Source organism: Fukomys damarensis, unplaced genomic scaffold (genome assembly GCF_012274545.1).
Source record: "Fukomys damarensis isolate Sample0158 unplaced genomic scaffold, DMR_v1.0_HiC HiC_scaffold_16, whole genome shotgun sequence".
Lineage (NCBI taxonomy): Eukaryota > Metazoa > Chordata > Mammalia > Rodentia > Bathyergidae > Fukomys > Fukomys damarensis.
The window spans coordinates 95143438-95160647 of NW_022900928.1; the positions used below are offsets into that span (position 1 = coordinate 95143438).

General features: G+C 37.1%; 1 pseudogene; it reads left to right on the forward strand.

The window, feature by feature from the left end:
• The first annotated feature begins 1526 nt into the window (after positions 1-1526).
• LOC117286273 lies at positions 1527-11198 on the forward strand (annotated as a pseudogene).
• The last annotated feature ends 6012 nt before the right edge of the window (positions 11199-17210 follow it).

Below are 17210 nucleotides of genomic sequence, written 5' to 3' on the forward strand. Positions count from 1 at the left end.
CCTACAATGCATTGGTGCTTTACTGACACAGATCTTGCTCTTTCCTCATTTCTTTCATCAATCATCTGAAATTTCATAGGGTAGGGAAGAGAAAATTTGAGGTGCAGAAATTATTTTTCGAAATCATACATTTTGTGCATTTTCAAAAATTTCACCTTATAGGGCCAGGGATTTAGCTCAGCGGTTCGGTGGCCTGCCTTGCAAGCACAAGGACCTGAGTTCAATCCCCAGTACCAAATAAATAAATAAATAAAATAAAATTCACCTTATAATTATTAGCTTTGCAAAATCTTGCGCTTTTCCCACCTGTAATATTATTGATCTCACAGGTAAGTGCTGAAGGGGAAAGGGTCCAATCTTCATCTCTATTCTACCACACAAATCGCAGCCCAAATTTGGTACTAATTTAAGTGTAGACAAAAAAAGTACAAAATACAGATTCATTTTCAGAAAGAAAATATATTGACGTGAGGTCTCACGCATCCTGGTTATAAAGTACTGTATTCCATTGCAGCCTACCTACTTTACGTACCACACGCCCACTGCCTTCACTCTTTTAGCTTTCCTTCTACATATCTGTTGCCCCACAGATCATCCCAGGAAGAGTCTTTATGCATAATTCCTGTAGGCACCTGGTACAGCACAGAAGTAAAGATGTAACGGGTGCTGAGTACAGATGCACTGGAAGAACTGGAGCAGGAGGAAAGGGGGATGCAATCTCAAGAATAAGTGGAAAATCAAACCATTTTAGTTCAGGCTACAGTAAAAACAATTCCATAGATTGGGTGGTTTAAACATGACACATTTATCTCCTACAGCTTGGGGTCCTAGTGAGGCCAAAATGAAGGCATCAGCAGGTCTTACTCTTACTCTTCTTCCAACTGCATCGATCCTGTTGAGAAGGCTTCACCCTCTCAATCATATCAAAGCTTAATTTCCCCTTCAGTTTTCCTGCACCTGGAACCATCATGTCCAAGGTTATGGTTTTAACATTTGAATTTCAGGGACAAAAACATACAGTTCCTTATGGGTGTCTCAGAAGAGCAGAGTTTAGGAAGATACATGCACCCATTGCCAGCACTTTCATACCTATGGGAGACATATTTAAAGACAAAACCTGTGAGTTCCAATATGGACCTTCAGATGAACCCAAAGGTCCTCAGCCTTGCCTCTTGGACTTTAAATATTCAGTCTTGACCAGTCTTTTCTGTTTTATTTTCACTAAACTATATCTATTTTTGTCTATGGTATAATTTGAATATATACACACACACATACAGTGTGTGTAAAATATATGAGTTTGTGTATGTGTGTGCTCATTTGTGTGTGTGTGTGTTTGTGTATAAGTTCTCTGAGTCTAAAGAACTATACTTATAACATCCTCAATTAAACATAACAGGATCCTCCCAAAAACACTGTTTAAGATTTCCATTTTTACCCTGAAGTATTTTTTTTACTCTACACCATCACTTTCCTGAATCCACAATAGTTTGCCTTGCTGAGCTGTTAAGTGAAGATTCTGAGAGATGACAAATGAGATTTATAAAACTTCAGAGAACACAGCAGTTCCACAGAAAAGTGATAGAATGGCAGAAGTACCGTTGGTACTTAATGCCAAACAACTTTTCAATACATCTAGTTCTCCACTTTATTTAAATAACAGTCTCCAGCTATATCTAAAAACATCTGATCACATGTTGTGACTTTCTATTCAAATGTAAGTTCTTTATATTCTTTTCCAGAGTCGCTTAACAATTAGAAATTTGTCCTACTGCCAGGTGGCGGCACACATCCCAGTGCAAGGGAGGCTGAAGCAGGAGCATTGCTGCCATTTTGGGGCAACCTGGGTTACATAGTGAGTTTAAGGCCAGTCTGGACTCAACAATAAAAATAAAAACGAAATTCTCCTACTAAAATAAGCACTTAAGGGCCAAAACTGTACAAAGGGGGACATGGCCCTTAATAGGGATTCCATTTCAAGAAAGGCATTAAAAATGTAGAAATAGAACATCACTGCAGAGGGGAGGCCTGCAGCACCTTCCAGCTGCTCTGGAATAGTCATCCATGTGAACCAGAATGTGCTTCATGATGAGATCAGGGAACCATGGCAAATTGCTTGAACGCAATGCTAGCAAGCCATTGATGAAGTGACCTGAGTCCTGGTGTGGGAGAGGTAATTCCCAGCAATTTCCACCAGATTGAGCCATGCTGGGACTGGGATCCATCTTAAAATGCATCCCCATGGCTTGAGTGTGCTGTAAGGGAGAACAGAAAGTCCTACCTCTCTCTTCTCTTCTCCTCTCCTCTCCTCTCCTCTCCTCTCCTCTTCCCTCCCTCCCTGCCCCCCCTCCTCTGGTTCTCCCTTCCCCCCTTCCTCCCTTCCTCCTTCCCTGCCCCCCATGCCTGCCTAAATACTAGCCCAAGGCAGCGATAGCCTAAGGCAATGATGCCTGTGGTACATAAATAGAAAAAAACTAGTTGTAAATGGAAGAGGAGGACACTGGGTGCCAGACCAAGGAAATCCAGGCCCCATCCTGAAGCACAGCTGCCTAGGGAAGTGAAAGCTCCAGTCACCAGAGAGAAGGACTCGGAAGATGGATCCAGACTGCAAAAAGTGGGCCAGTGTAGATGGAGATGATCCGAAGTGATGGCATTAGAGCTGAAAAATAGGCTATTACAACAAGTATCATTGAAATCTAGAAAACCATAGGCAGTATTTTAAAAATTACATTCCAAAAAATTGGAAATTCGAAAGGAATGCATAAATTTGTAGACAAACACAGCCAACCAAAATTGAACCATGGGAATATAAAAATCAAACTATATTAGTAAAAAGCTACTATATTCTGGCAGTAATAGAATGTTTCATAACAAAGATAATGCCTGATTTTGATGAATTTATTGAGAAATTTTAGTAGACCTTTAAAGAAAAACTATAATAGTACATAAGATCCTAATGAGATAACTGACAATGTGAAATAGGAAGAAAAGGATTAAAGGTGTAGGGAAAGTGGGAATGGTAGGTGAAAGGTAATAGGGAAAAGAAAAAAATATGAGAAAATGAAAAAATGGAAATAAAGTGTTTGTAAATGGGGAGGGGAGGATGGGCTGAAGGGGAGGCAGGGACAAGAGGAAAAAATGAGAATCAAGACCTGTCATGTAAAGGTACAAGATCCCAACAATGAATGTAACTGTACTGTATAACTAAAATGTACCAATAAACTCAATAAAAAAATAGAGATTTCAAGAAGACATAATGTTAGTTCCTTATTCAAAGGTCTTCAATAGATTTTTCTTTTTCTTGAGCCTAACCCTCTGGTTCCAATTTATTTAGGCTACTACCTTGAACTTAGAACATATTGGCAAGTTTTATGGCCCCCATGTGAGCCAGCAAGGCCACATATTTGAGGCTGGATGTGAAGGTAAGTGGCAGGTTTGGTTTATATAAAGATTGAAATCACAATTTTATCAATTATTAGAGAAAGTGGAGGGTATGTGTTCTTTAAATCTCACTTTCCTGGAAAAACTGCTTTTCATGGATGACTTTCACCTTTGAAAAATTCATTGTCCTCTCAGTAAGATGTGGAGAAGCAGAAACAAAAGAGGTCTTGATGTAGCCTACAAGTGGAATCCTCCAAGAACACATATTAATTCTGTTACCATGTTTTCTCATTAGTTTTTCTAATTAATGAAAGCTCATAGATATTTATGTGTTACCTTCTCAATAAAATCCAATAAACAAAGCAAGACAGGAAGGATGTATTAAAAATATAGCAGATAAGAAAATGACCAGGCATTTGTCAAAGCTTGTTTAGTAATCATTTATTACAGATTTGGTAAAGCTCACTATGTATCAGACTCTAAAGTAGAAGCCATAGGGATGCCAGAGTAAGCACTCCAGGAGCTCTTCAAATATCCTAATGGGTTCTAAGCACAGGCCTCTACTCCAAACTAATACATTTTTTACATTTGTCTTCTTTATTTAAGAAATGACCCAAACATGAAAACAAGCCTTTCACTGAACTGAAACTAACAGGTGGATTCTTCTGAACCTAAAACCAGTTTTAATAAAGATCTCCACTGTAAACAAAGATAAGGGATCAGCCTTTAGACAGCGAGACAGCTGTGACCTATTCCAAGGGCTACCAGACTTTTACTGCCCTTCATGTAGTATGTTGTGTCAGCTAACAAGGAAGAAATTAGAGGGCTTCAATGGGTGTACAGTCAGAAGATATGAGGTTTGAAGTTTAGCTCTTTTTAGAAGCAAATATCATAGAGAAAAGGTGGAAGTTTAAAACCTTTTTTCTACAATGTTGTTAAGTTTCTTGGATTTGGGAGAAAAATACACTCTGGGCAGACAAGCCAAATGTGGTCAATAGGTCATATCCACTTGTCCTACAGGTTTTCCACACCCTAATCTACCTCCAAACCAGGGAAAAGAAGTTAGAAAAAGATACAATTCCACGATCAAGAACTTCAAAAAAGCTGGGTGTTCTTGAAACAGCGCAATTGTCCATCATCTGGAGACTGGATAAAATATGTGTGTTTTTTTTTTTAATACAGTAGAGTACTACTGAGCCATAAAGAAAGGAAAGAAGGAAATGGAATTAATATGAGAAAATTAAATAGTGGAAACAAAGCATCTGTAAATAGGGAGTGATGGAGGGGTTGAAGGGAGGGCAGGAGAATGGGGAAAAAGGAAGAATCAAAATAGATTATGTAAAGGTGCAAATTTCCAATGATGAATGTCATTATATTGTATACCTAAAATGTCCCAATAAAATTAATAAAAATATATTTATACTCAGTATTATTTTGGTATTGCATTTAAAATTCATTTAAGAATGTCAATCTTGGGCCGGGGATTTAGCTCAGCGGTTCGGTGGCCTGCCTCGCAAGCGCGAGGACCTGAGTTCGATCCCCGGTACCACAAAAAAAAAAAAAGAATGCCAATCTTATAAAAGGATACTTATATAGGAGTCTTGAGTATTAGAGGTACTCATTTATTCTGAATATCTCAGTCTCTTCATATTCAATTTCTATACCATTTTCAATGATTTCTTACTCCCTTGTTTTTTTTAAACAGGTTCTCATCTCTATAGTATAAGTCAACACATTTCTCATCTGGTAACTGAACTAATTTACATTCTGAGGCACAAATGCCTTCAATAAAATAACCATATTGGATATACACCCTCTCTTGTTATTCAAACAGTCCACAGTGATTTTATATACACATAATGCAATGTGAAACCTAACTTATTTAACAGAGCTTATTATTCAGAAAACTGTGGTTTGGATATAGATAGTCCCTGGCCCAATTGTGGATTTTGTCAAAGTTGCAAATATTTTCCTTACACTAAGTTTTCTTGATAGAAGCAAATAATAAGGATAAGAATTTATTTATCTCCTGGTAAGAGATAACAGATTTATTGTGTAGGTTGGAAATCTGGCAACTATGTCTAGTCTGTGCTTCCTTCTCACTAGAATTCCTTCCTGGTAAAAATTATTTTACCAAATTTATGACGTTTTCAAAGAGGTCTGAATGAAGAGGTGCATGGACACATTTTTCTAGGTTCCTGTCAGTAAACACTCTATAAACATCAGGCATATTATTATTATTATTAGCCAAGAATTCTGTGATTACCTTGATAAGACCATAGCCTCTGAAACCAATTGAAAAGTTGACTCTCTGTACCTGCTGGGTGATCTTGGTGAAGTCCACTATGCCTTTGCTGCCTTCGTTTTCAAATCTGTAAATTTGCAATTATAATATTTATGATTGTTCCAAGGATTACTGAAATTAATAAAAGTAAAGTATTAGGCCAGGGATTTAGCTCAGTGGCACCACACCTGCCTTGAAAGTGCAAGGTCCTGTGTTTGATCCCCAATACAAAAAAAAAAAAGTAAAGTACTTAACAGTCATTTCCCACTTCCACTTGAGAAATACATTCTAAACTCCCAGCCAATGCCTAGAATTTCACATAGTGTCAAATCCTATATGTGAATATTATCCAATACATAAATACTTATCATAAAATTAATGTATCAATTAGTAAAAAATCATAATAACCAATATTGAAATAATACAAATATAAAAACATATGGTAGTAAAATTATTTTTAAAAGGTGAATTATTTATTTCTAGAATGTTCCAATTTAATGATTTTGGTATGTGATTCACTATGCCTACCTCAATCCTTGAAAATAAAACATAAAAGTGGGACTATTATATTCCTAACATATAGTAACCTCTAAATAAGTGTAAATTGATTGCATTTCCCCTCTTTAATACATTAGAATTTCCAATAATAAAATATTTTCATTTTTCAGGATAAGAAATCTCTACTAGTACTGAAAAGTTAACATGAACAAATAAGGTCAAAACTACTCTAAAACAAAACTGTATAACTGTGGAAAAACCAATGTTTGTTAAACACGAAGGGGGCAGGGTGTAGGAACATCCTTATCGCAACAATTCACAGTTGAGTCAACCAAGTCCGAGAGACTTTTATCAAAGAATCCAGTCAGGTAGCAATGTTCTGTGACCTCATTCCTACTTTTCTACTGGGGAACAGTTCTCACCAGGTTTACTTATTCCTTCCATCCCCATAATCTTCTGAAAAAGTAGAAATACGCTGATGGTTAAATCTGGTGCTGGGTCATGTGCCAAGAGTCATGGAACTGAATTCTAATTTTTTTTTGGGGGGGGTACTAGGCATAGAACTCAGGACCTTGGTCTTGCAAGGCAGGTGCAGTGCCATTGAGCTAAATCCTCAGCCCTGAATTCTAAATTTGGATTTGTTAGTTTCCACTGAAATCACTTTTCTGGCACCTGTGGCTGTGGGTATCAATGACAAACCTGGAGTCATAAATCCCTGTGGATGCAGAGTATTTGTCCTCTTCCTCAGTCCTGATCCAGTGAGGAACCTTCATCTTCCTTGACTTCCTGGGCACTGCTGGTGAGTCTCTTCAGTGTATTGCTCAGTGAGTCATGATCCTGTATGCAAGTTTGTGCTTCATTCTAAGGAAAATCACAGTGAAGGTTGAATATAAACTCTGTATTCAAGAAGCTTAAAATGGCCAGGCGTGGTGGCGCATGCCTGTGATCCCACCACTCAGGAACCTGAGGCAGGAGGATCACTGTGAGTCTGAGACAAGCCTGGGTTTCATAGTGAGTCCCAGGTCAGTCTCATAGTGAGACTCTGTCTCAAAAAACAAAAAAACAAAACAAAACAAAACAAAATGAATCTTAAAATGTAGAAAACACAGTATGTAGGAATAAGGTTAAAGGATGAGTAATCTCCCTAGTTGGAGGAAGGGCATGTGGACCAGGAGTGTTTGAGAGTATGGAACATAAAATACCAGAATTCTCCTTGAATTTCAAGCTAAATTCTATGAAGAAGGAGAGGAAAAGAAAGAAGGTCCACATAAATAAGAACTTACTTGACATCTTCAAGAATTTGGTATTAATAATTGAAACTAATCTCCTCACCTTGAAGGAATCATGAATGTCCATCTGATGTTGAATACTAAAAATCTGGTTGAATACCCGTGGAGTCCTCACAAGACAAGATATTTTATATTTCCTAACTAAAGATCAGGTGCTACATATCATGACACCACTGCTAAAGAAGTTTACCTTCTATGAGGTCATATGTCACTCAATGATGAAAATAAAAATAGAAAAATGACAATTCCATTTTTGATTGTGGTAAATTTCATACTATTAAAATTTAACACTTTTTTTTCAAATTTAGCACACATATACTCAATCCACATGTATTCAGTCTACATGTCCACATGCCTGGAAGCACTTCTCAATTTTTTTAACAGGAAAACATCATTCATACAAATTATTGCAGGCTTTGAAAGCTGTATAAAATCTTTATAAATACATGGGCTCTAACACTAGTAATGTTAGAGTGAAAACTAGGACAATGGGGAATAATGGGTAGGGGAAACCCATAAAGTACTGTACAATGCTGAAATGAAAGTTTTAGGCCCGGATTAAAGAAAGAAATGAGGAAAGTCAAAGTAAATGCTCAGTTTCTTCTGAGAAAGAAAACTTTCAGGTTGCTTCTAAATTTTTTTTCCCCTCTGTAACGTCATGGAAAGAGCTATGTCAAACAAACACTTATCACCCTACTCACATACACACACTAGAAAAGCTATTATCACTCTTCTTAAGCAGAGTTCTGTGTAAAAAGAGTTATTTATTCTTTTATCAGCATGTAATGGTGCTCACTCATTTATTCTCTAAAGAATCTGATGATTGTAAATTTGTGGGTATGTTAGAGAAAGAGAGAGAGAGAGAGACAGAGAGAGGGAGGGAGATAGAGTCTCTGTATGTGCCTGTTTGTATGAATGGCAAAGAGGTAAATATAGTATATTTAACAAACTTAAACCAAATTTGAAATACTAACAGTGATGTGAGAAAAGTATGTGTTATTGTTATAGAATAAAATTTTTCTATAAAATACCTTATAAATCACATTTCCTGATTTTGATGACAAAAGAACTTTGTCATCTCTTTTCTAGATAGTCTGCAAAAAATTCATAGTGTGTTAATTCCATGACTTTTTTCTAAATAGCTTTCCTAATTTTTCCTGTCAGTTGCTTTCCCCATTGATGATGATGATAAAATCATTGGGGGCTACACCCATCAGAAGAATTCCCTCCCCTACCAGGTGTCGCAGAACACTGGTGGCTTCCTCATCACTGACCAGTGAGTGGTGTCCGCAGCTCACTGCTACAAGCCGTAAGTGATCCGTGTTCACATTTATGCTGGAAGCTCAACTTATCCTTTCATCCCAACAAAGCACAATTAGGATAAAGGACAAAACTGTACTTGATCCATAAAGCATTCAGATCCTGAAAAGCCTGATTTTTCCCCTGAAGAATTGTATGAGGAACCGAGGGATTTTTGTTCAGATGGGTAGTCTCAGAGTTCTCCAAGTCTTTATAGAAGATGGCACTAAAGACTCAGAAGAGAAAAAGCGTATGAGGAAATATCCTGAGAAATAGCTTAAAAATGAATGTGTACATAGTCCTAGTCATGGAGCTCTTCAAGGAAAGATAGCATTGTGGAGATAATAAAATGTAACATATTTCCTGTAGGACATCAAATATAAGCATAAGTCATTTTGTTCTCCTCAACATTCTTTATATCTGACTCTGCCTCATTATCCCATTAAACTGGATGATCGCAAGCAGATGAGAACTGACAGGTGCAGATCAACCTCCACCAATCCCCTTTTCAAGTCCAGCTGTCTTAAATGTGTCTTTTGGTTCTAATTTCTAAATCTGACTATTCTAATGAGATGGTGAGCCTTGGGAGTCTGCGTGAACAGTGTGCTAATCTAGGGAATTCTCTCACCTTCACCATGTGGAGTAATGCAAAATGCTAGTTTAAATGCATAATCATGTGCATGAGTCAATGTTTGAAAACTATGATATTTGTTTTTGTGTTTGTGATTGATAGTTGGGGTACCAGAACAAAGTTAATGTTGTATCTTTAGGGTATTTTAAATCCTTCAATACAGTCAGGAGCAAATCCAGATGCTTCTGTGAGAACACATTTATGTCATTTAGGGCAATGAGCAATTCACTGATTAGAGACGATCATCTTCCACCCGAAGAACATGCTGACCATAATAATGACATCTTGCTGATTAAACTGAAGTCACCTGCCATCATTAACTCTGTAATGTCTACTATCTCTCTTCTACATCCTTTCAATCTTCTGGGACACAATGTCTCATGTCCAGTTGGGGAAGCACAGTAAGCTTTGGCAGTAAGTGTAATTTAGAAAACAAATATTAAATCTGAAAGCAATAGAGAAGAACAACACTTTGAGGATCCCTTAGCCCAAACTGTCACCCACGGCTGGGATCCCAGAGTTGCAATTTAGATTGAGGATAGTGCTGGATATAAACAGTCTTAGAATACAGTAATTGAAATGGGAAGGTTCCTTTGGGAGGCCATGCAGAAGACACACCCAAAAATGAATTATTAGATCAATGTCAATGTATTTAACTGAAATGAGCCTCATGGGGGACAGAGAGCCAGAAAGTGAGATGAGAAAAAAGATCCAAAGTGAGGTGACTTGGTGTTCCCTGAAGTATACCCCTGCGAGATAAAATGTTTTTGGACTTGATACCTTTGCCAGCTCATATTTCTCTCAAGGAAAGAATAAGTTGCTGATTAAAACTATTTGGAAAGCCATTAAGGAAAAGAAATTTTCTCCCAAGTAACAATTCCTTAAGAAGTTGAATGAAAGAATGGGAATATATTAAAGAAAGGAGATGGGGTAAGAAAGATACTTACAGCAGCACAGTGAGTAATCTTCCATTTTCACTCTAACACTCAACAGGAAAATACTCTGCTCTTCTCCAGTGCCTGGGTGCTCTTGTCCTGTTTGACATCACCTGTCACAAAGCCCTCATCACTAGGCATATGTTCTGCCTCGGCTTGCTGGAGGGGCAAAAGGACTCTTGCAATGTTAGTATCTGTAGTCTTTCTCCATCTATCTCAGTCTCACTCTTCTCCATTATAATTCTCCTTTTCTAAAATCCAGAGAAACAAAAAAGATCCCTGGGTCTGATTTGGGGAAGTTAAGATCCGCTGTGGGGTGAATTATTAATTTTTTAAATATAAAATTTCTCTTTGTGACATTGATGATTAGGGTTAAAGTTTAAACACACACACACACACACACACACACACACACACACACACACACATAATTTTTGCTAACAGAATGCCCAGACAATCTTCTTGGTAAATCCATGTAGAATCCAATCCTTGTGAAAGCTGCAGAGATAGTGAGATAGTTTAAAATCTTTATAGTTTTGAACTTGTTAGCCTTCTAAGGAAAGAAGAGGGGCCATAATAAAGGAGAAAGAAGAAAACAGATGTAGCTACATGTGATGCTTTCAATTTCCGGCTTTCCTAAAGGTGCTTCAAGTAAGGCCTAAGGATAATAGAGGAAAATCCTGGAGCCATCTCCCATTTAGATATCACCAAGAGCTCTGATGATCTTTTCTTCGGCCAGGATGACTGGTAGACTTGTGTTCTGCAATGGACAACTACAGGGTATTGTCTCTTGGAGCTCAGTCTGTGCTCTCAAAGGAAAACCTGATGTCTATACCAAGGTGTTCAACTATTTGGTTCAACAAACCACTGCAGCCAAATGAACTCCTTCATCCCTTAATGCTCTTCAACTTCCCCTTTCTTCTGAGCCTGAAATCAGTATCTCGGTAAAATTATATTTTTCTACACTACATCTGGCCAAGGATGATCCTTGCTTGTTATTCAAAAACTTTCTTTTGAATCTTGATACTAACTAAAAAGGGGACAAAATCTTGAAGTACTTTACGGAAAAAATTTGGAATGGGTTTTTGTCACTAAGTCAACCTTATCAATGTATTTTTACAGATCACTTACTATGTGTCAGACTGTGAGACATTGAGGACATAAATATGAGAAAGTTCACTTGTACAACCACCTGTTGTTGCAAATTATTTATTAGGTATACAAATACTAGATTAGATAATTTTGTTGCAAGACTGGGTCCAGTAATGATTTCTTCATTGCTTTTTTGTGGAATATTACATGTTCAGATCTTATAACAGTTAGTGTCACTGAAATTCAGAGTTATTATCAGTTGCCCAAAGTTATTCACACTGTTCATTCTAAATCTACAATGAAACCCAAGCTGGCCTTATCCATAGAGCATTGCTGCTTCTGTGCAGTGTACTTTCTCTCCCTCTTTTCTTCAATTTATCTGAAACTCCACAAGGCTAAGTGAGAAAATTCAAGCACAGAATTGTTTAAAAGATCACAGGTCTCCATATTTTCCAAATTTTCACTCATCTCTAAATTTAGTTATTGAAATTTTTATTTTTCCAACTGTAATATTATTGCTGTAGCAGTAAAGAATTTGGAGACAATTGCACTCCTATCCTACCACCAGATCCCCATGCACCAGCACAAATTAGATACTAATTTAAACCATAGACTGAGAAATTACAATTGCAAAATAGGTTATGGAAAAAAGGTCTATTACCCTGAAGCCATAAATGGCCTGGTCACAGAGCCCACTTAACTGTCCTCTTCAGCCCTTCCTGTGCACCACCTATAAGCTGCCTTCATTCCCACAAGTTCCACCCCATATCTTCCTGGCCCTACACATCTTCTAAAGCAGTTATGGCTTTTAGAGCTTTCAGTGATAACAAATAGCCCTTGAGGCATGTGCCATAGGTTCACCACTACTGATCTAGAGCGTGATTCCACACATGATTTCTCCGCATATCTCATGTGGACCTAGGGATAATGCATCATGAGGTCTGAGCTTGGACGCATTGTGATAAATGGAGCATGTTTGGTGGGGGGGGATTCCATCAAGCAGTATACACTCTTCTTAGCTCAGGTTGTTGTAACAGAAATGCACAGGCTGGATGGTTTAAACAACAAAAAGTTCTCCCCAACTGGGGAGGATTGTAAGTATAAGATCAAGGCATCAGTATTTCTAAACTCCAAGAATGGCTGGCTTCCTGGCTGGCTGATGAATCCTCATGGTTCATATGGCCAACAGAGCTGACTGTAGTCTCTTTACTCTTCTTAGCTCAGGTTGTTGTAACAGAAATGCACAGGCTGGATGGTTTAAACAACAAAAAGTTCTCCCCAACTGGGGAGGATTGTAAGTATAAGATCAAGGCATCAGTATTTCTAAACTCCAAGAATGGCTGGCTTCCTGGCTGGCTGATGAATCCTCATGGTTCATATGGCCAACAGAGCTGACTGTAGTCTCTTTATATTCCACCTCCTAGCACCATGGCATCCAAACGTAAGGTTTTTAACGTGTGAACATCAGCAGGACACAAACAGGCAGTGTATAATAGGTACCTCAGGAGAAGAGAATATGGGAAGACACAAACACTCGCTACTACATTTCTAATCGTTTGCAGCTATGGGAGAAGTATCAAGTCATAATAGCAATTACAAGTTCCTAATATTACTTTATATCTGTCCATGGATTGAAGCCAATATTCCTTGCACTCAACTAGGCTCTTAAATGTTTAGTCACAACTAGCCTTTTCTCTTATTTTCTTAGTTCTCACTGAGTTACTTTTATGTTTATCCCTGGTTTAAAGCATTTATAAATACTTATGTGTGTATATGTATAACTTCTCTATGTTTAAATAAGTAGCTTTAGATTTACCCTTCATAAACATTATCAAGATCCACCCAATGAAATATTTGATGTTAATATTTCCATCTTCACCATGAAATTTTTTTTTACTCTAAGCTATCTAATCCATCACCACTACCTGTGCACAATGATTACTGCCAGATGACAGATGAAGGCTCTGGGAGAAAATAAGGAAAAAGCAATGCATAACAGATGGGAGAGCAAGGCACATGCACAGATGAGCTAAGAAAATGCTGATGTGTCACATGTACCTAATGCTGTCCAGTAGATGCTTTTCAATATCTCTTTTAGTCTTTTTCTGTCTCTTGCTTTGTCTAAAGAGCAGCTCATCAAATTTTGTGAATATATATTAACATGAAAATTCTTTATACTTTTTTTCATAGCAACTTAAGTCTTGAGAATTCATCCTTCTAACATATGCACTTAAGAACTAAAAAAGTATAAATGTAGATGTATCATTTAGGAGCTATTCTGTTCCAAGAATATCCATATAAGGTTTTAAAAATACACAAATGAAGGCTAGACACGGAAGTTTTCCAAGATTATTTGATTCACTAACTTAAAATATCACCATCTTATTTCTGTTTCTGCCTTTTGCTCTCATCGATGTCAGATTTAGCATAAGGACGAAGTCTTATAATCACAACATAGTTCTGCGAGACATATTCTCCTTTTGCTTTATATCTAGAGAGAGATACATTTGCACTGAGAAAATTATGTGAAAATTCTTCCTTTCAGGAGCTTCAGCAGACCTCTTGCAGTGACCTGAAAGCAGTCACTTCCACACCCTTCAACTAAGAATGAAGGGAAATCATGCTGATTAGTTTACCGTTTAGTTAGATGGCATACCATCAGAGCAAGGAGTAGTATTATAGACAGGGCCTACATGATACTGTCGTCCCTTGGCAATTATGGGGAATTGCTTCGTAAATTTTTCAGCTTTCAAGTCCTTTATACAAATTGGGTTAGCATTTGCATTTAACTTGAGGACATGGTCCTGGAAACTCTAAATCATCTCTAGATGCTATATCTTACTTATCACAATGTAAATGCTATGTAAGTAGTTGTTACCCTTTATTTTTATAAACAAATGACAATAAAGTGGATCTCTGAATGTTCAGTACATTTACAATCCTTTAAAATAATTTTAATCATTCTTTATTCTGTGACTGGTTGGATTTGATAATGCAGAATCTAAAGATTTGCAGTGCTCATTTTTTATGTCTAGTTAAGTGAAGATACAATAGAAACAATGAATGGAAGAAAGAGATGTTAAAATAGGAGTCAATCTCCACCAGTGTTTTATCTACCTACCCTAAAAAATCAGAAACAATGCAAATAAACATTGATACAAAATGGTCTAAATAAATATGGCATGCCCCTTATGGAGAAAATGTAATTATTCTATTTATTCATCAAAATCATATTCATCAAATATTTGTTGTGGACCTATGTTATTTGGGTCTATTTACACATCATCTATACAGCAGTAGGAATGTATAGTAAAAGCCCTGCCAACATGGTGTATCCTTTCTAAATTGGTAGTAAGATGACAAGTAAATAGAATATAATGTTTATCAAAGCAAATACTGGGAGGAAAGTCTAACTGGACGGAGGGCATGGTGATTGGATAGCATACATGTATTTCTGAAGTATAATCCAAGAAAAATATGAAAGAATAATCAAATATAACACAAGTTAACATAGAAAGGTAAATGAGAAGTTGTGAGGAGATTCCTGAAATATAATTACTGTTAACAAATGCCTAAATCACAAATTAGGGATCAATAAGATCCAGAGAAACAAGGTAACTTTGTAGCAAGTTATAAGGAAATGTAAGTAGGTAATGTCACCTGAATCAAATGTCCAGGCTGCCTACTGCTCAGAGGTTGCCACATTCATGACAGAGCTAGAAGGAAGCAATTCGATTTATTTAATGCTGGCCTGAAGAAGATGGAGAAGTCAAATACTACAAGCCCCATTTTTGGGTAGATCACTTCACAAAGTACTTCTGTTGGGAGGAAAGAGTCTAGCAGGGCTGGACATCACCGTGCAAATTTGATCTCCGCATCCAAGGGCATGCCATTTCTTTTTCTCTGACTTAAACATCATAATGGACATTTAATATCATATGGTAGTTACTAAGGAACATCATTGCCGAGGCCATCAGATATTCTGGATTCTGTGAGTCGAAAAAGATTTGACAGTTAACATCTTTACCGCCTAGGTGGGGCTGCTTGTCCTCACCAAAGATTAGGGAGTAGCAAAAGAGCAAAAGAAGGAAAGCAAAGGACAGTTTCAGAGAAGCCCCTGTTCCAATGGACCCCTTGCATCTGTTCCTTCCTCAGTTTGAGGGATTTGGGGCACCCACTCTTTGGGCTATTTCCTGATAAATGAGGACAAGGAATGAAACTCTTCAGGCTCCATTTGGAACATTTGTAGGTTCCCTGGATATGTGGGATGTTAGTCCATAAGAAGGGGACAAATTGGTCTGGAAACAACAGCTAAAGTATGGAAGTAGGAAGACTCAGATGCTTACGCCTAAAAGTAGGATGCTATGTGGTATTAATTCCATTCCCTTCTTTCCCCTACCTCTCCCTTTGTCCCTTTTCTTCCTATTTCACATTATCTATTATACCTTTTAGTCCTTATTTACACTTTCAGCTTCTCACACTAGAGAAACTATTTGGTATTTACATATGTGAGCCCTATTTATTTCCAACAATTAATGTCATTATATACCTTAAATGTACTGATACAATTTATTTAAAAATAAATGATACTTTTAAAATAAAAATACTGATTGTCTTAGATTTATTTTAATCTCTCCTTTAAAACACAATTATGTCACCAGGGATTTAGCTCAGTGGTTCGGTGGCCTGTCTCGCAAGCGCAAGGACCTGAGTTCGATCCCTGGTACCAAAAAAACAAAACAAAACAAAAAACACACACAATTATGTGAGTCTGATGAAAGGATACCAATGTAAGTGGCTTTAGTCTTAGAGATGCTATCTGCCTTGAGTCACTCACTGTATTCACAGTTTCTATTCCATTTAGCTTGTAGAATTTCAAGACTCTTTAAAGAAATTCTACATTTCAATGATCCCTTTCTTCTTCCAAGTTTGCTTGTATAAATTCCTGTCCTACAGAATAAGTCAAGTCATTTTCCCCTCCTCTAACTGATTTAGTCTTCCTAACCTGAAACAAATTTTTTTCAACAAAACTCACCTAACCTTGTCCATGTATACATCCTCTAGTACTATCCCAGCAGTTTACAATATGATATATAATGTATAGTTCATATATAAAACCCTGTTATATAATAGAGCTTGTGATGAAGAATGCTACAATTTGAATATGAGTACTTTGTCATCCCAAAGGTCAGAAGCATCAAAATTGAGAGACTGCATTTTCCTAACTTGTTTTCATAAAAGCAAAATCTCAAATGACAAAAAAAAAAATCTAGAAACAACTTGTAAGCTGATAATTTTCTGAAACAAATAATATCCTAGTAGGCATTTTCAGATATGCTATATAGGTGTATAATCTGACTACATATCTAGTAAAAAATTACCTGTCACTTAGATTCATCTGTTTCAGTTGATTGTATCATTTCCCATTAATTTTGATGTGCCCTGATATAAGAACCCATGTATTATATTTTTCAGGATTCTATGAATTGACCCTAGTTTGATGGAGTTCAGATCGTATTTGTCTTATGTTTCTGGCATTTCAGTTGAGAGCAGAGTTTAAGCAGTTTGCATTTTGACTACTTAACAGCTATGAAACACAGAAAATCAAATTGACTTTTCTATTCATTGCCTTTTCTTGGCAAAATTTAGAGTATATTAATAATGCTGTCCATGAGGAATGAATGTGTTGATGTCTGCTCATCACTTCCATGGTCCAGAAACAGAGAAAAGGCTCAACTCCATCAGCCAAAGAGTCCATATAACCTTGGTTACACCAGACTCAAGCCACTCCTCTCATATTT